Raw genomic sequence first — 19,898 nt, forward strand, 5'->3', positions numbered from 1 at the left:
TCTGTTTCATCCTCTCTCTCTGCCCCTCCCCTGCTCATGCTGTGTCTGTTTCTCTCTCTCTCTCTCTCAAAAATAAATGATAAACGTTACACATTTTTAAAAAATACATAAATAAAAATAAAAATAAAAATAAAAATAGACTTAAGTGTAGAGACCAAGATTGGAAAGAGATACTTAAGAATAAAAATATTCCCATACTCAGGTAGTGGGATTATAGATGATTATGTCTTTTAAAAACAAATTATTCTAGTCTTGTAATGTTGTTTGTACAAACACAAAGGGCTTTAAAATGCTTGCATATACTTACAAAATAGCAAAAGCCATTGTTGTAAACAACAAAAGACACTCCTGCTTTGTAAAGCATCATTTTGGTGAGGAAACGGCCCTTAAAATGATGATCGACATTTACTGAAAGGAAATGTGGATTCTCCAATAACAATAAGAGCAAACGGGTCTCAGGGAACCTGTGCCATGTTATGTCCATCACATCTACTGATGGTTCAGGCTCTCCAGGACAATTTCTTTGATCCTTTGTGTTTCTGGCTTCTTGAAGAAAATTAATTTCCTGGCAGAACTGTATAGAGATGACAGCAAGGGCGTAGGCAGAAGATGAGTGGGTACACATGGAAAGAAAAGATGCCAGGCTCCACATCTATTAAGAAGGAGTTAGCTTGGGACAGAGCAGGGAGAGCAGAGGTACAAATGGTGCCTGAAGACTGATGACCCGGTAGGTATCATTTTGAGAAGAAAGGAAGAGATGTTTCCTCCGCCAACCCTAATGATGCACGGTGCCGGATGGAGTGGCTATTCACTTATTTGCCACTGGGTCTTCTACAAGATGTATGTCTTTGTGGTAGCCAGTCCCAGGCTGGCATGATCTTTCCTGAGTGGGAAATGGAAAATTTCTTCAGGAAATTTTTGACAGGAAAAACTGTGAAAAATTGTGATGATTATTGGTTAGATCAAAAGCTAATGTGAGTTAAATGGCTACCTTTCTCTTTTTTTCTTGGAAATGACACAGGTAAGAGATAGAGGGATGGTTCATATTAGTGCCTACACAAATTCATTAGATATTTACAAAGGAAATAAACCTATTGATATAGGAAAAATCGATACGCTTGAGGAAGGGGATCTCAATTTATTGTGGCTTCTGTGCTAGTTAAATGTATTCTTTAAAACATGAGTAAAGCAGTGGTAAATAAACACTTATTTGTAGAAAAGCACTACAACAGAGACTGGATGAAGCTTCGGTATTAGCCACAACTGCTCAAGGGTGTTGAACCGTATTTCCCAAATCCTTATGGTCACTCTCTGCCTTCCCTTTACTCACCAAAGCCAGGCTTGGAGCTCTTTAGAGAAGGAGTGGCTCACTTACATGAGTGAATTCTTCCCACATTCTTCTTTTCATTTCCTGTAAATGTGTCTGCTATATGCCTATTCACTTTGGTCTCACCTTCAGAAAAGAATAAAGCTGCTAGCCAGCAGCCTCCAACTTACAGTTATTATTATTCAGATTTATGAACAGGATATAAAAGCACTTGCAGAATGAAACCAACAGGATGAGAAGAATTCTAGCATGTACCATGATCATCTGCACAAAAAGGAGAGCACAGTGTTCTGCGGGGAGATGCTGATAAGTCAGGACTAAATGGGATTTGCAGGCAGCTCCAGGATGCACTTTAACTACACTGGAATTAACCATCACAAAGCTAAGAATGAAAGGAACTTGGTTGGAAAAAAGCAAAGTGTGATTGCATCGCAGAGGATTCAGGAACAAGACAAATGGCATACATGACTGGATACCTAGAGAAAATTTGGCAAATGGATTTTGTAGAATTTTAGAAGTACAAGGCCTTTGAGGATGAAGAAGTCCAAACCTTTAATTTCATGGATGAGGAGAGATTGCAAGGCTTGCCCGGGGCCAGTGGCAGTGCCTGAACTAGAATGCTGGTCAACAAGCTTCCCTGGCCAATTTCCTTCCCATTGCACCAGGGTCATTTGGAAGGTGATTCTTATTAGTGAGAGGCAGTTCCAGGCACAAAGGCTTGATGGTCAGCTTCCTACTGCTCTTCCTCCGGGGTTGTGACCCACTCCCTCAGAAATGGATAGGTCTCTTCTAATTAAATTTCACTGACAAAAACAGGAGGTTTTGCCAAGAGCCATAGTTTGCTGATTTGATTCTTTTAGAATATTGCATTAAAGTAGTATTTCTCTTGACTACAGAGTTTTGGGCACCCTCTCAAATTTTGCACCACAGGCAAACATCTCTTTGTCTTCACCCTAGTCCCAGCCCCATCCAGACTTAACACATCTTGGTTAGGAGGAAGTAACTAAATTAGCTCCCATCGAGCAATCTTCTACCTGGCATCTGGTAAGGTACAGGAACTGAGCGAACCACAGAAAATTTAAGTCACCCTCCTCTTATTTTTCTTGGCAAATGTCCTGCCTGATTGGAAACGCTTTTATTCCCTATGTATAATGCTTAAGATTCTCCAATGATCATATGGTGGTCAGGAAAATAGTGCCCGTTTACTTTAGTTAAGATTTTAAAATAGTTACAAATAGAGTAAAACCAACTTTAGTAAGCCACACGAGGGACGGTGGGGTTAGCCAGAGAGTAACGATAGGAGGAGGATTTTCCTCAAATTTCCATGAAAAGGTCCAATTACAGCCAAGAGATGATGGGGGCTTACACCAGGTGGTAGCGGTAGAAATAGGGACAGGTGATCAGGTTTTGGTTATATTTAAATATACAGCCAATAAAACGTCCTATTGGATTAAATATAGGATATGGGGGAGAGAATAGAGTTGGCATTGAGTCCAAGGTTTTGGTTTGAGCAACTGGAATGATGGAATTGCCATCAGCTGAAATGGGGAAGTCTGAGAGAGAGGCAGATTTGATAAGAATGATCAAGAGATCAGTTTTGGACTTATTAAATTTGAAATGTCAATCAGATAACCAAGTGCAAATGTTGAGTTGGCAGCTGGATATAAAATTATATAGGAACAACAGCAAAGATAGTAATAGAATTTCTCGAATGCCAGGTATGCTTCTAAGTAATTTACATGCATTAGTAGTATCTTATTATCTCTACTTTATAAATGAAGTCATAGAAGCCAAGTGCCTTAGTCTCTTGGGGCTACTATCACAAACATACCATACACTGGGTGGCTTAAACATCAAACAATTATTTTTCACAGTTCTGGAGCTTGAGAAGTCCCAAATAAAGGGGACAGCAGATTCAGTGTGTGGTGAAAGCTTGCTTCCTGGTTCATAGACGGTAATCTACCTCCCTGTGTCTTCACATGGCAGAAGAGGTGAGGGAGCTCTCCGGGACCCCTTTTATATGGGCGCTAAGCCATTCATGAAGACTCTCTCCTCATGGAGAACTCCATCCTCAGGACCCAAAACCCCCCAAACACTCCACCTCCGGGTACCACCCTCCCGGGATGAATTTTGGAGACACACACAATCCGTCCATATCATTAAGTAAATTGGCATAGGTCAGAGTGTGGGGTAAACTGTAGCCCATGAACTGGGTCCAGCCCAATATCTCTTTTTGTTTGTTTGTTTTTGTTTTTCAGTAAAGTTTTACTAAAACACCGTCATGCTCATTTGTTTGTGCAATGCTTGTGGTTGCTGTCATGCTACAGGGGTAGAATTGAGTAGATGTAATAAAGACTGCATGGCCGCAGAGTCAAACTATTTACTATTAACCCTTGATGGAAAAAAAACCTGCCAACTCCATTAAGTGATTCAGTTAGCGATAGACTCTGGTTGCACACCCACGCAGACTGACCTGAGAATACACACAGCCCAGCCACCGTGCTCTACTTTGTCCCACTAACGTGCAACTTGTTCTAATTTTTGATATAAAACTCAACTTTATTTCTTTTTTTCTGGAAGTCCTGGGACCCACATTTTTGCCCCAAACCTTCTTACCCTTGAGGTAGAATAAACACATTGGCTGTGAATAACGGTTAAGGGCCCAGATCTAGGAAAACTAAGCATTTCTAGACACCTTGCATATTCTTTTTGGGGGGAGAAGAGCCTGGTGAAGGCTTCAGTGTAAAAGGTAGAAAGGGGACATTGGTGAAAGTCCAAGGAAGAGAAGTGCCAAACTAAGGGTGTGGAAACCCAAGGCCCATTTTCTAGAGGAGGATTGGCTGTGTGGAAAGTGCCAGGGTATGTAGACCAGACCAAGAAGTGCTACAATGAATGCTATTTTCCTGCCTCAGAGTATGAGAGAGTTCACCAGTCCTGAGGTTCCAACTCAGGTAAAATTTGCCAACACTGGCTGGCTGTCTTTGAATATGTCACGATGTACCCATTCCATACCCAGAGCCCCCACAAGCCAGTTCTTTAGTCATAATGTAAGTAAGACAACATCTTGCCCATGCTTTGCATCATTGAAGGCCATAATTTTTGGCTGCTCTATGAGAGTTTCTTCCCTGATCCACGTCAAGGTATCTGAAAGCACAAAAGGTACCCAAAGGGCCCAATTGGGAAGATTATGGGTGTGGAGGCAGTTTCTCCTAAAATTGGCACTTGAATGGAGCGATGAAATTGAGTCATTTGAATAAGCCGCACATTAAAGTACCTGGTATATAGTGGGTGCTTAATAAATGATAAGTTGATAATGATGATAAGGGAAAGAAAAACAGAAAAAGCATTGCTACCTGGCCAATGGAGAGAGGTGATGGGAGACAAAGGCTCTGGATTTTACAGAACCTCTAGAATGCTTTAACTGATACCTAAGAGACATTGGTAGCTATCACACTCATTTGCAGAATGCCAAGGCACCTGTTAAAGAGATTGAAATTAATTTGTTTGCCTTTACCCTTAGGGCAGATAAACACTCCCATGTTTATTCTACCCATTTGTTCAGCAAACCCTTTGGTGCCTGGATTTGGTCCACAGTGAAAGGATCCATTTTAGCCCAGCCCTCTGGATTATAGATGAGAAGACTCCACACCAGCACAGTCTGTCTTTTATAGGATAAATCTTTGGTATCAATGATAGTGTCATTTTTTGAGCCAGGAACAGAGTTTATGTCCAAGACCGCACTGTTATTGGCAGCATTAAAAAGTGTCGAGACTAGACAATCCTGGCTCTTTATAGCTGTGTAGCATCTCAAGGCCACTATTTCCTCTATGGCTGCCAGTGCTAATGGACTGCAGACTCTGGGACTGGGTTGGCTACTCGTAAATCATTAGCAAGTATAAAATTGATGATCAGCAGCTCTAGCACCAATGCCAAACACAGTAGTTGGGTTATTAAGGTTTTTTAGGGAGGATACAGCTGTCAAGGCTCTGTAGAGACTACCGAGGGAAAAATAAAAACCTCTTCTGATTATATCTCCAATTCCAACCGGCACTGTCTTCTCTTCTGATCTCATTTCTCTATGTCACACCTGATAGAAGCTTCTTTTCTCTGACAACCAGATGAAGTGGAAGTAAACAAAAAGAACCTTATTACACTCTTCCCAAATCCTACTTACAACAGAAAGGATGAGTTTTTCCCAAGCAGTCTTTATTTGCAACTCAAATCCAAATTCAATTAAATTCAGTTTGAGAAGACTTTAGTAAACATTTTCAATGCTTCTAGAACTTTGTCGGCCATTGGTAGGGACCAGGATTGTCTAAGGATTGCGATTTCTATGATAAACGCACAAAATGCTTTATACTAAAGAAAAATTCAGGTTTAAAGCCTCTTACATGGCTCAAAATTGTGAATAGATGTGTGAGTACTGTCAGGTCATCTGTCTTTACCCAGGACTCCCAAAGGATGGCTGTTCAGTTGGTCAATATTTTGAAACATACTTGACATACGTGATTATGTCCTTTTACTTAATGACAAACAGTCACTAAGATATTGATCCTCATTGATCTGACATTCTGGGCTCTGAGTATAGAAAACCTAGTAATCATCTCTATTAGCCCTGACACATGATACAGAGCCTGGTCCAGGTGAAATGATTATCAAGTGCTAATGAATTAAATAAAGGACAAGTGAATAAGTAAATGCCAAAAATAGAGGGCTAAAAAAAATATCCAAATTGGATAATTTAAGCAAAAAAAATCTATTTTCTTTGAATGATTCTCCCAAAGATGTCCACCAAATCAATCCAATATCTTAATCCCAGAACCAGTGAGTATGTTATCTTAACATGGCAAGGGTACTTTGTAGATTTGACTAAGTTAGGGGTTTTTAGGTGGGGAGATTATCCTGGATTATCTGGGGGCTTGATATAATCACAAGGGTCTTTGTAAGAGAGAGACAAGAGATCATAAACGTAGTAAGAGCTATGACAATGGAAGTAAGAGGTTGGGGTGATATAAGGGGTCACGGGCTAGGGAATACAGGAAGCCTCTAGAAGCTGAAAAGGACAAAGAAGCTGATTCTCCCCTCAAAGACTCCAGAAGGAACCAAACCAGCTAACACCTTGGTTTTAGTCCCACAACACTCATAGCAGACTTCTTCAGCCCCTCCAAACTATAAGAGAACATTTTTGTGCTATTTTAAGGCACTGAATTTGTGATAATTTGTTGCAGCAACAATAAGAAATGAATGTACTTTTTGGTATCTGGAAATGCTGCTATAACAAATACCTAAAAAACGTAGATGTGGCTTTGGAATTTGACAATGTTAGAGGACTGAGGAATTCTGAGGTGCATGAAAGAAGAAGCCTAGATTCCTGTGGACAGACTATTGGTACAAATATGGGTACTGACGTGCTGCTCACGAGGGCTCAGAAGGAATTAAGCTCCTATCATCTTAGAGAATATTTAAATTATCATAGAGGTGCCTGGGTGGCTCAGTCAGTAGAGTGTCCAACTCTTGATTTCCGCTCGGGTCATGATCCCAGGGTCATGGGATCAAGCCCCACATTGGGTTCTGCACTGAGTGTGAAGCCTGCTTAAGATTCTCTCTCACTCTCTCTCTCTCTCCCTCTGCCCCTCTCTCCCACTCGTGCACACTGTCTTTCAGATAATAAATAAAAAATTATCATAAAAAGACTGTTGATTGAAATGTGGACATTACAGGGGTTGCTGCTAAAGACTCAGAAATAAATGGTAACATGCTATAGAAAGCTGAAAGAAAAGGCATCCTTGTTATTTAGCAGCAGGAAGCATAGCTGAAGTGGGTCACATAGTTGAGTGGAGAGTAGAACTGACAATGGACTTGGATATTCAGCTAAAGAGATTTCCAAGCAAAGTGTTAAAGATGTAGCCTGGCCCTCTTTGTTGCCTATGGTAAAATGTGAGAAAAAAAAAAAAGAGATAATCTGAGAGAAGAACCATGATGTAAAAAGAATCAAGGATTTGGTGTAAATGTTTAGCCTTATCCAGATCATAAATGATACCAAAATTAAGAGATTTACTGTCAGGAAGGTATGCTCTGGAGACAAATCCAAGGCTGATTCTCTGGAGCCTTTTCCTAGATTCTTGGAGGAGACAAAAGTCACAATATTCATTCACACAGAAGGCCCTTTGAAGTGATGAGTCATGCAAATCATGGGTCTCCTCATGCTATCTCAGCAGAAGACAAAAGTAGAGATGAGACCATTTAGAAGAGACCCATGCAGAAACATTTTATCTAATGGAATGAGTTCCTGAGATATAACAGGAGAACCACAAGTTGTTGGACTCCCAAAAACTTGTAGGCAGGAAACAGACTAATAAACTACTCAGCTTTCAACTCATAGTACCTTTAATGAAAAAGGAAGGATGATTCTTTGGGACAGTAGGACAGAACTTTGAGCCCAGAAGGTGCATCCATTGACCACCGAGGAACCAACTATTTCTGGGCCTTAAAACTTAATGGAGGGGCTCTCGGGTGGCTCAGTCAGTTGAGTGTCCAACTCGGGTCATGATCTCACAGTTCATGAGTTCAAGCCCCACATAGGGCTCACTGCTGTTAGCACAGAAACTGCTCAGATCCTCTGTCCCCCTTTCTCTCTGCCCTTCCCTTGTTTGCACTTTCTCAAAAATAAATAAACATTATAAAAAAAAACTAATGGAGTTTGCTCAGTTGAATTTCAAAATTGCTTGGGACCTCCTTTTTTCCTTTCATTTTTCTCCTTTAGTGGATGGGGATACGTATAACGTATCCAGTGCCTGTCCCATAATTTTATTTTTGGAGCAGATAACTTGAGTCTTCAGTGTTACAGGTGCACAGATGGAGAGGAATTTTGTGCCAGGATGAAATGTATCTAGAGCTTCATTCACACCCATTTTAGATGATTTAATGATGAGATTTGAGACTTTAGAATTAATGAGATTTAGATCAGATTTTGAACCTGACTTTATGCTCTAAGGGTTCGAACTTTTGGGGACCTACGGATGGGTTGGATTCATATTGTGTGTGAGAAAGACATCAATCATTGTTACAGCTGCAATAGGCAACTAATACACTGAGTTATTAAAACATTTCCGGAAAGACTGTATTTTCTTTTTGGTTTGCTTTTCGCTACTTCCAGTGAGAACTATTTGAAAGTCAGTGTGGATAATTCAGGAAGAAATTCCCTTTCCCTTAATTATCTTCTAAATTGAATGTTGGCTTTAGACTAAAGTATTCATAGAATTATGTTTTTTACTGTGTAGATGTGTGTGTGTGTGTGTGTGTGTGTGTGTCTGTCTGTCTCAGAAATAAGGTGTTTTTTTTTTTTTAAATTCTAACTGTATGTAAAAGTGTCAGGAAATCCATATATTGGTTTCTTTCCATTGGGTTAAGATACAGTCCCTGGAAAACCATTGCCAAGATTTCATGACACACTACCCACTCATCTTTTGTTTGTTTTTTTATCATTTAGCCACATTTCTCCTTAGCCTATTGTTTTCTAGTCACACATACTGAATGATAGCTTCAATTATTTTTTGCTTGAATAATTACCATAAATCCTCATACCTAGACCATGTCTCAACACAAAGGACCTTCCAAGAAATGTCAGTGTTGTTGATTTTTGCTGAGAAGATAAAATCCAATAGAGACTTCTCTTGGTAACTAAGAGAAACCCCTATTGTTTCTTCAGGCCTGAGATATTACTATGTGTTTACGCTGATAATTCATTAAACTTTTATTGTTTGGATACATTGATAAAAATACAAGGCGATCCATAAAGGATTACTGAAAATTCCACACTCTATATTCTCAAGTGCTATTCACTATTCTATTGTAAAGTATTGTAACTCCTTTATACAGAAAATAGATTTAGGGCCCTTCTGAGAGTCATAAAAATGACAATGACCACTCAATATTTAAATCCAAGATACTAGGTCTGGTCCAGTTTCCTGAACTTGCAGGAAATTTAATGAAAATTTTGTGAATAATGAATCATTGCTACAATGAATTCATTGAGAGAAAAAAACAATACGTCAACCAATTTGTGTCAACTAGCTAAAACAACAAACTAATGGTATTTTATTCTTACTTCTCACTCAGGAGTTATGCTGTGTTGGTAGAGACAGCGTACCTCTGGTAAAAAAAAAAGGGACCCTGCCTGCAGATGCCCAAAGGCCTCAGGACCTCACACCCATTTCTGAATGGCTGGTTGGTGAGTTAGGGGCCCTCATGAGGTAATAACAGAGAAAAGGGGGAGGAGGAATATTTTTTCTCAGTCACTAGAGATCCTATAAGTTTGTGTAGAAACAGAAGAGCATCTAAAGTTCATTTTGTTGTTATTTTAAAGAGCCGTTCAGCTTTGTGAGAAAGCAGACCATCATAAGAAAAAAGAGTTTAATATTCTATGGTGTGTGTAGAATAATGATCTTTGAATAGGACACACATCTCTCAGATATTGGAGGACCAGAATGGAATTGGCTTTTGTTTTTCTCTACAAACCTACCTGCCTCCAGTGTTTGTCGTTTTGTTGACTAACGCTACCATCCACACAGTCACCAAAACCAGAAACCTAGACATCGAAGAGACCTCCTCTCTCTCTCCCTCCCCTTTCATTTCTGATCACCACTGAGATCTGTTCATTCTTCATATGAGGTATATCTAAAATCCAAACTTTCTAGGTATGAGGCTGCGGCTAATTGTGAGCCCTGGAAATTTCTCTTTGGAACTAGCTCCCTAGCATTGAAAGATTATACTGACCTATGGGCTCTCTGGCTCTTCTCTATGCTCCATAGGGCCTTTTTAAAAGTAGAATAATTAGGGGCAACTGGGACGCTCAGGCGTCCAACTCTTGATTTTGGCTCAGGTCGTGATCTCATGGTTGTGAAACTGAGCCCTGTGTGAGGCTCTACACTGATAGCTCAGGGCCTGCTTGGATTCTCTCTCTCTCTCTGTCACTCTCTGCCTTTCCCCAGCTCATTCTCTCTCTCTTTCTCTCCTTCGACAAAACAAAACAAAACAAAAAACTAAAAGTAGAATTTTATGGGATGTAAGTAAAAATCAAATACAGTCTCATTACAAAAAAAAAAAACCAACAAACAAAACAAATATAGAAGTACACATAATAAAGTCCTTTACACTTCCCCATCTCATGCTCATCACAGAAGTATCCACTATTAACACACTAATTTGTGTTCTCTCTGGCCTTTTCTACACATTCATGTAAATATGCACACTTGCACACATAATCATTGCTGTTTAAACATGGATGGAGTTATGATGCTTTGATTTATGTGTGTTAACAATGTCTTGGAAATCATTTTATGTTAGTATATATAATAATACCCAACATGTGTATAGCAATTATTATGTGCTAAAAACTGTTCTAAGTGTTTGATATGTATTATTTCAATTAATTATCACACTATCTCTGTGTAGTTAGAACTATCAAGAGTATGTCTTTTTTTACACATCAGAAAACAGAAGCATATAAATGTTAGCTAATTGCAGATAAAATAGAAATTTAAGTATAAACTTAAACTTAATAGAAACTTAAATAACAAAATGATATAACTAGGTAGTGGAATAAAAAATCAATTTAGATTTCTATATACCAGCAACAAATAATCAGAAAATATTAAAATATACAAGAGCATGAAAAAGTAGCTAAGAATAAATATAACACGCACACTAGAAACTATAAAACATAATTGTGAGAAATTTAATTTAAGAATACCCAAGCAAGCAGAGTGATTAGTCATGTTCCCGGAAGATTCCGTTTTGTAAACAAACAGAATTCTCCATAAATGGATCTACAGAATCAATATAACTTCACCAGGTCTGTGTGTGTATGTGTGTCTGTCTGTAAACTGACAAGATAATTTTAAAGTTTATATACAAATACAGAGGGCCAAGAAAAGCCAAATTTATGCTAAAGAGGGCCAAAGCTGGAGAATCCCTACAGTCAAACACCGAATTCATTGCAAAGGAATAGGAATTATGATGGTCTAGGCATCAAAACAGAAGTCACAGGATGTGGAGCTCAGCAACAGACCCACACTTAAACAGTCACTAGAGTTCTGACCCGGGTGCCACAGCAGAGGTGGGAAAGGATGGTCTTTTCAATACATGGTGCTGGAACGATGGAAGAGCCCATGTGAAAATGAAATTTTGACTCTCTCTCTCTCTCTCTCTCTCTCTCACACACACACACACACACACACACACACCAATTCCAAATGGATTACACAGATTAAAATAAGAAAAGTAAAACAATAAAGTTTCTAGAAGAAAACATCGAAGGATGTCTTTAACACCCTATGTCAGGCAAGGATATTTTAAGCAAGCTGCAAGAACAGCAAAAACCCAAAAAGGAGAAAAACAGAGAAATTAGTCTAAGTTAAAATGAAGAAAAAACTCTCTTTCTCAAAAGACACCATTTAAGAGAGAGAAAGGGAAAGACTTCGGGGGTCAAAGATAATTTCCACGTATGTATATGATGAAAGCTTTGCATCTAGACTATATATTTTTTTAACTTAGTAAGAGAAAGCAGATGGGCTCAGAGACTTCCACACAACATGAAAGGCATGCAAATGAGCAGTAAACATAAAGGGCTCAGTCTCATTAATCATAAATAAATGAAGATTAAGACCAAAACGAGGTACTATTACACACCTGTAATGAATGAAGACCACTGTGAACACCAATTGTGTGTGCTGTGGGGCGGGGTGGGGGGGCATATATTACAGCTATGCTGTTAAGAATTCAGGGGCGCCTGGGTGGCGCAGTCGGTTAGGCGTCCGACTTCAGCCAGGTCACGATCTCGCGGTCCGTGAGTTCGAGCCCCGCATCAGGCTCTGGGCTGATGGCTCAGAGCCTGGAGCCTGTTTCCGATTCTGTGTCTCCCTCTCTCTCTGCCCCTCCCCCGTTCATGCTCTGTCTCTCTCTGTCCCAAAAATGAATAAACGTTGAAAAAAAATTAAAAAAAAAAAAAAAAGAATTTAAATTGGGGCACCCATTTAGAAAGATGCTTACACATGTTCACACCCTGTGATCCAGCAATTCTATTCTAAAATTAATTTCAGCTCAGGTCATGATTTCATGGTTCATGAGTTCAAGCCCTGTCGAGCTCTGCACTGACAGCCCAAAGCCTGCTTGGGGTTCTGTCTCTCCCTCTCTCTGCCCCTCCCAGCTCGCTCGCTCTCTTTCTCTCTCAAAATAAATAAATCAACTTTGAAATAAAATAAAATAATAGAAGGAATAAATACATTGTGGCATATTTACACAAAGGGATACCACACACTAATAAAAGCTAACAAATTGTAACTACATTCTAAAACATGGATAAATCCTTAAGAGAAAACATCAGACACAAGAGTATATACCATATGATTCAGCTAGATAAAGTTCAAAAACACAAAACCAGTCTATGGTTGTACAAGGCAGAATAATGTTTATTAACATAGTTTCCCTCAGGGAAAATGGAGAGGACTTCTGATACTTTATATATTGTATTAATTTTCTGAGTACTGCTTTTATTTGTATTTATTTTTTGAATATTAATCTACCCTTTAAGAGTTTTATGCACATTTTTCATGTATGTGATACTTTGATAAAATTAAATTTAAAAACATAATAAAAGAATGGAATTAATGCTAATATGCTAACAAGTTGGGAAACATAAAATGAGCAAATTTTTAAAAACTTAACTTTTTAACATTGACTCAGGAAAAAAATTTAGACTAGTACCTGTAAACTGTTAAAGAAAATGAAGCTTTTTATGCATTCTTTTTTCATTCATGATATCGGGGTCATATTATGTTTGCAGAACAATTTGGGAAGATCTTTATAATTACCGTAACTTCTCTACACTGGAGCATTTTCTATAAAATAGAAATAAGAGGTTCTTGAAAATCTGGAAAACAGAAGATATTATTTTGACCTGATGCAGATTTAGGGGTAGATATTTGACTACCTCTAGTTTTCTTCTGTTCAGATATCCCATTTCTAATCTATGCAGATTTTTTTACATTATTTAAAGTTATTTGGAGATCCAAATTTCCCTAGAGACTTGTCTACATTGGCGGTCACATTTATTTTGCTACACCATTAATTGTTGAATAACTCATTTGTCTACACTTGAAGGGAGGGGTAGAGTTCCCTCTATGGAAGTAGCCTTGATTTCTGGAGCTGCACCATATAAGAGAAGCACGTAAAAAAGTGTATCTTTACATTTTTAAGGGGCATGTGGTAGAGAAGGTCAAGTGGTCAAGGCCAAGTCGTTTGACATGATGAAGAATGAGAGAAATAGGCCTAAAGGAAGGAAGAAAACCAGAAAGTGTGTAATGGGATCCTTCCACATCATCCTTCAACTTTTCATTAAAGTTTTTAAAGTTAGAAAAAATTTTAGTACAATTCAGTTGCTCAAGGGTAATGGCAACAGGACTTATACTTGTCTACTGGTTGGCATAGGTCTGAATCAATATGTGCACACTGACGCATGAATGCAAAGTCAGAAAAAAATGAGGAAAGAAGTAATAGAGGTTATTGGAAGGATTCTGGACTTAAATTACAGTAGTGACTAATCAAGATTAACATGTGCAGGAGACCACAGCAGATGTTTAGACTACTTCTGCCCGTTTATATGCCCGGTTCTTGCCACATTAGTTAGCACGATGTGTCAATGTGTATGTGTGTTAAATTGAATCATTGCGTGGAAACTGAGTATAAGAGAGCATTCCAACCTCCCTTAAAGTGATCAGTGGGTTTCGGGGGTGGTGTGGGGCAAGAAAATGCTGTTAGATCTCCATGGGAAGCATGACGCAGGCTTCTGACAGACTGACTAAGAAACCCAAGACCCAGGCAGTACACCCATCAAGCTCTGAGAAAGGGAAGAGAATCAGGGAGAAGGACGATGAAGATGAGATTTATATTAAGATTTAAGGAATCTTCCAAGGAGTAGAAGGTGTAGAAAGGAAATTCAACTTGCATACCTAACTTTCCACCAGACATTTTCTCATGGCATCTTCTGCCCTCTCTTTCCATTAGCCTCAATATGTATATGTCTAGCTAATTTCAAACATGGTAGAATATAATCAACCATTAAGTCAGGCATATAAACATGGTAAAATGTGTATTTGTAACTCATTCTTTGGGCTACTACAGAGACAGGGCCATGGAACACGATTCTCTAAACTCTTGGGTCTTTTTTTTTTCTTTCAATAAAAAAGCTTTGCATCATGTGAGTTTTAGGGTACAAAAATGTGTTCTCTTTTGCTTCAGCCTCCACTTTCAGTGCTATAACTAAATGGTTCTCTGCTTTTCTCCAAAAGAGTTATGGGCCAACGTATCTGATTTTGAAGTTGAAATCAATAATTCGATTGTCCATCTCCCCCACTTAAGGATTGCAAGTTATCTATGGAAAACCTCAGTTGACATCCAATACATTTATGTGCAGTCTAAGTATTTACTTCTCCAAGGAACATATTCTCCGCCTTGCTCTTAATTGCTCTCTGGAGATAGAATAGAAAGGGAGGAGCTTATCGGTGGTGACCAGGAAGGCCAGCAAGGCAGGGCTATCAGTGACTTGTGGTGGTGCAAATGGCTCTGTTGGAAGTCGCAAGTCACGGTGGGTGGTTCTGCCCCACCCACCTCATTCTCAGGAACCTCTCCTGGAGTCACATGTTTACAACCAGTGCTACAAGGGCCTTCACATTACATTTAGTACAAGATATATTTAGATAAAGCTTCCCCAAGGGTATCCAAGTGTTGATATATAGCAGCAGTTAAATTCTGTTTCCAAAAGAGAACAGTTTTCAACGTTTGGTCCATCCAGATGGGCCATATTCGAAGCAACCAATATACTGAGAACTCTGTCATTCACACTTGAATCTAAGTACAGACCATGAATACACAGAATGATGAAAAGTTATACTAGCTGGCTGTTACTGGTAACAGATCAAACTGTTAGGGAAGGAGGAAGGATTGATAAAGGTAGGCAATCCTGAAAATTTAAAATAATCGACCACTGATTGATAAAAAAAATAGTTCAGGGTCATATTAACACAACTCTTCTCATCCTAAAAAATGGCTTAACTAACTGACAACCTTGTTTCATCAAGAAATGTTAATGTATTGCAAACTAATTAATTGAGCAAAACAGAATAATCCATTCTATACTCATGAAATTTCAAGGACATTTGGCAATCTTGAGAATTTTTATACCAATCACCCTTTAGAATGTCAGGTCCTGGTAAAAGAAGATGCCATGGGATCATAAAAAGATAGGCAGATATCTCCCATGACACCTAATATCTAAGAATTAGAATAGAAGCTGCAGGGGTGCCTGTGTGGCTCAATCAGTTGAAACAACCGACTCTTGGTTTTGGCTCAGGTCATGATCTCACAGTTTGTGAGTTCAAGCTCTGCATCAGGCTCCGTGCTGACAGCACGGTGCCTGCTTGGGATCCTCTCTCTCTCTTTCTCTCTCTGCCCCTCCCCTGCTCACACTCTCTCTCAAGATAAATACATAAATTTTTAAAAAAAGAAGAAGAACAAAACCTGCGGTGCCTCCTCTTGTATGTTCTTTCAATGTATCTCCATCCATAAAAATTTGGGTTCTTAGTATGTTTAAAGGGAGGTTAAAAATGGGGTAAGTGTGGAATCTTGTTAGTTAAGTATATTTTCAATTTCTTATATGATTCTTAGTGGGACTATCTGCCAGGTGCTAGCCTGGACCTGCCACCTGGAATGTCTATTAAGGCAACAGTAAATCAATAAATCTAAGATTCTACAAGCCAAATGAGGGCTTTTCATCTTTAACTTGACTCAGCACTGCAAAAGACTACTGAAAAGTGAGTTATGTTACTGACATTAGCATCTCTGAAAAGCATCACATAAAATCATTGACTAAAAAGATATGAACATGAAAGAATGTGAGACAGTGTAATATAATTGATCCAGGTCAACGACTCTTGCTCACTATTGTATCAAGTATCAAGCACGTGCAGAGTGCCTGGTGAGTTCTCAATGACCATTTGTTAAAAGACAAATGAATTAAGGAGTGAATTAAGAAAATGATTATGATGTCAGTTGGCACGTTCACAGTTTTATGACACGCAGGCAATAAGACTTGTACAGCTCAGATTACTGAAAGGGGGGTAACTGGAGAAGGACATGTTTATAGGACAAGAAGGACAAGAAATACATATTTCAGCTCTAAAATAAAATTAAGCGTGACTTTTCTTTAATAAATTCCAATAAATGCAGATTATTTTTCTTAAATGAAATTTAAAAGGAAACATCCCACATTTTTTAAAAAACATAGTATAAACATGAACGATAGAGATAAATATAAATATGTACAGATGAAATTGTAAAGAAAATAGCTAAAACAATAAGATGATGACATTTCATCCAAGGATAATGGAAGAGCTTTAGTGAAAAAAATCATAGCAGGTCAAGGACCAATAAAAAGCTGATTACATACAGTGGCAGTAATTTTAAGTAAATGCTGGGCTGGCCTGGCCTAACCCAATGTCTATGTTCCAGTAAATGAAACATTATTGAAAGTAGAATATTATCTACAAATTTGTCAATCATTGAAATTCATTAGCCAGTTGATGGATGTTAATCAAAGATAAAACAATGTACTGTGCAGCTAGCAAATTATTTTTTGTAAATTCCACTGTAGATCTCTAAAATGAGATCAACGTAAAGTCAGAAATGCCTTCAAATTGCATTTTTAAAGCATTAGGGATTTCCACGTTCAAAAAAGATGAGGAAAATCACGTTATCATTTCTTCCACCTTAACAAAAACAAGCCAGGTAAGCTATAAAATCAAAGTGTTTTTTTTAAATATATCAGAGATCTGAGAATGCAAACAAACCTAAATTAACTAATTTCCACAATATGACAATTTATTCTTAGGAGTGAAGCAATTCATGATCATTGTTATGCCTTCCAAAGAGGCCAGCTGATTTTATTTCTGGTGAGAGCTCTTCCTGGCTTGCAGATGGCTGTCTTCTCACTGTGTCATCACATGGTGGAGACAGAAAGAGTGGGTTCTCTGCAGTCTCTTCTTATAAGGACACAAATCCTATTTGATCAGAGCCCCACCCTTATTTAACCTTACTGACTTCCGTAAAGGTAGTCACATTGGGGTTAGGGCTTCAACATCTGAATGAAGGTGGAGTGGGGAGAGAAACATTCAATCCATAACAGGTAATAATAAATGTTTTCTTAAAAAAAAGAAGAAGAAGAAGACTTGAGCTTATTGGAGAATTGTTGCTTTTATTGGTTTACTGTATTTTTTTTTTTATTTTAGATACACCTTCCCATGGAATATGAAATTAGATGAAACAAATGGGGGAGAAAAGTGTAATTCTGTACCTGGAAAAGTACCCGGAATGTACTGAGAGAAGTTATTTAGTTTTTGAAGTAACGCTCCCAATGCAAAACAAACAATTCAAGTAGCAAATGGAAAAGTTTATGTAACTGCCCCTAAGTTATAAAATGTGAATAATTCCAAACATGTGTAGCATTTCGAAGTACTTCATGAAATAATATTTTAACATCTTGCCTCTCCAAAATATAGGAACAAAACAAGCCAAGCAACAACTAAACCAAATAATAAATTTCATTTTGAGAAATATGGAAAAACTGCATGGCCATAATGAAAAACAATGACTTAATCAGATATTGCATTGAAACAATTCAGAGAAAGAATTCTATGGGAAGAATGTTTTGGAAGAAAAATTAATCTGAAGACACATCCAGGCTGCTCCTTACTCCTAAAATAGATCTCAATTTCAAGAAGAAAATAGCCTCTTTTTCTTGTATTGTATCTAAGATATTCAGGCCACATACTATAAGACTGAAAATACAAAAAAGGGACATGGCTTCTGACCTTTCATGCTTTCCCCAAGAAACGTTTGTTCTGCTGGTATCCAACAAAAATAAAAGCCATTTGTATACCTAGGATGTAATCAATGGTAAGAAATAAATAGAGGCATATGTGCTGAAAACAGTATTACTGTCAGCTAAAAATTTGATGTGCCGCACATATGTGTGGGCCATAAGAAATCAGTATCTTTCCCAGTTACATTGTTTGCCTCTTGGCCTTAAAAACAACAAAAAAGAAGATTTTTTTTTTTTATGAGCAAAAGGAACTCGGAGTGGCCAAATGCTTTTGCCAGTGGACTGGTTGGGTTTTCTTTCGTGAATAAGGAGACACACACAATACACAGGCTTCCCCGCCATTCTTTTCATGGCTTTCTCTCTGTCCAGCAGTGTCTGGGGACTTTGGAGATTTTGCTTCACCTTTGAAGATTAGAGGGAGCTGTAGATAGGAATATGCTTTAGTTTCCATAAGTAGCAAAGGTTTTTAATTTTTTTTTTTAACGTTTTATTTATTTTTGAGACAGGGAGAGACAGAGCATGAACAGGGGAGGGTCAGAGAGAGGGAGACACAGAATCCGAAACAGGCTCCAGGCTCTGAGCTGTCAGCACAGAGCCTGACGCGGGCCTCGAACTCAAGGACCGCGAGATCATGACCTGAGCCGAAGTCTGCCGCTTAACCGACTGAGCCACCCCAGCGCCCCAGTAGCAAAGGTTTTTAATATATTTTTTTAAACTTTATTTTGAGAGAAAGAAAAAGCACAAAGGGAAGAGCGACAGAGAAAGGGGGAGAGAGAAAGAATTCCAAGCAAGCCCTGCACCTTCAGCACAGAGCCTGATGTAGGCCAGAACTCACGACCCACGAGATCATGACCTGAGCCAAAGTCGGTAGCTCGATCAACTGAGCCACCCAGGCACCCCAAGCAGCTAAAGTTTTTAACTGATTCTTCCTCTGTGTACTTTTCTTGGCCCATTATTAGTGAAGTATGTTCTTTTCTCCTCTAGTTGTATTTGACCCTTAGAATATGCCTCAGTTTATAAAAGTTTCACCATCTTTGACCTTAAATATCATTTTTTCTGGAAATAAAAATGGGATCCACTTAAGAGAAAAGAAAGTTTACTACCAGGTTGATTAAAATATGCTTTCAAATGTTCTTGGGGACAATCTCTTAAAAAATAATTAAAATCAGTCTTTTCCATGAAACTTGAGTAGACTCAAGATTCATGTACAAAAATTATCTACTTATTTAGAAAAATAAACAAATAATATAAAGAAGGCTTTTATGTATTACTATGGTCTTTAATTATGTGGGTCCCAAATACATTATAATCCAGGTAGCAAATTTAAGAAGATTAGTAATTCTTTAAGTGTAGCAGATGCTGTTGGTGCCCCACCCAAATTCTCTAGCACTTTCCACCCATTGCATACCTACTAGACTTCCATCAGCATCGCTGCTTTACTTGAAGACTCTCCCTGGTTCTTGGAACTCTCTTTGTTGCCTATGTGGCAGTTTGCAAGTGCCAAGGAGTTAATACTCCCCAGAGCTGCCCTTCAACAATGCAAAGTTGGAATCATTGCATGAATATCCCAGCTCACTCACCCCTCGGAGGGATGACTGTGAGGTGTATTGTACCCTGACTCCCGTGGTCCACAGAAGG

At 38.5% G+C, this 19,898-nt stretch overlaps 1 long non-coding RNA gene across 1 annotated transcript; it reads left to right on the forward strand.

The window, feature by feature from the left end:
• Positions 1–4,381: 4,381 nt before the first annotated feature.
• LOC123576199 lies at positions 4,382–17,854 on the forward strand. Its single transcript, XR_006701218.1, has 3 exons — positions 4,382–4,467; positions 9,446–9,557; positions 17,668–17,854. It is a non-coding gene; the product is annotated as an uncharacterized LOC123576199 (long non-coding RNA).
• Positions 17,855–19,898: the final 2,044 nt, after the last annotated feature.

Source organism: Leopardus geoffroyi, chromosome C2 (genome assembly GCF_018350155.1).
Source record: "Leopardus geoffroyi isolate Oge1 chromosome C2, O.geoffroyi_Oge1_pat1.0, whole genome shotgun sequence".
Lineage (NCBI taxonomy): Eukaryota > Metazoa > Chordata > Mammalia > Carnivora > Felidae > Leopardus > Leopardus geoffroyi.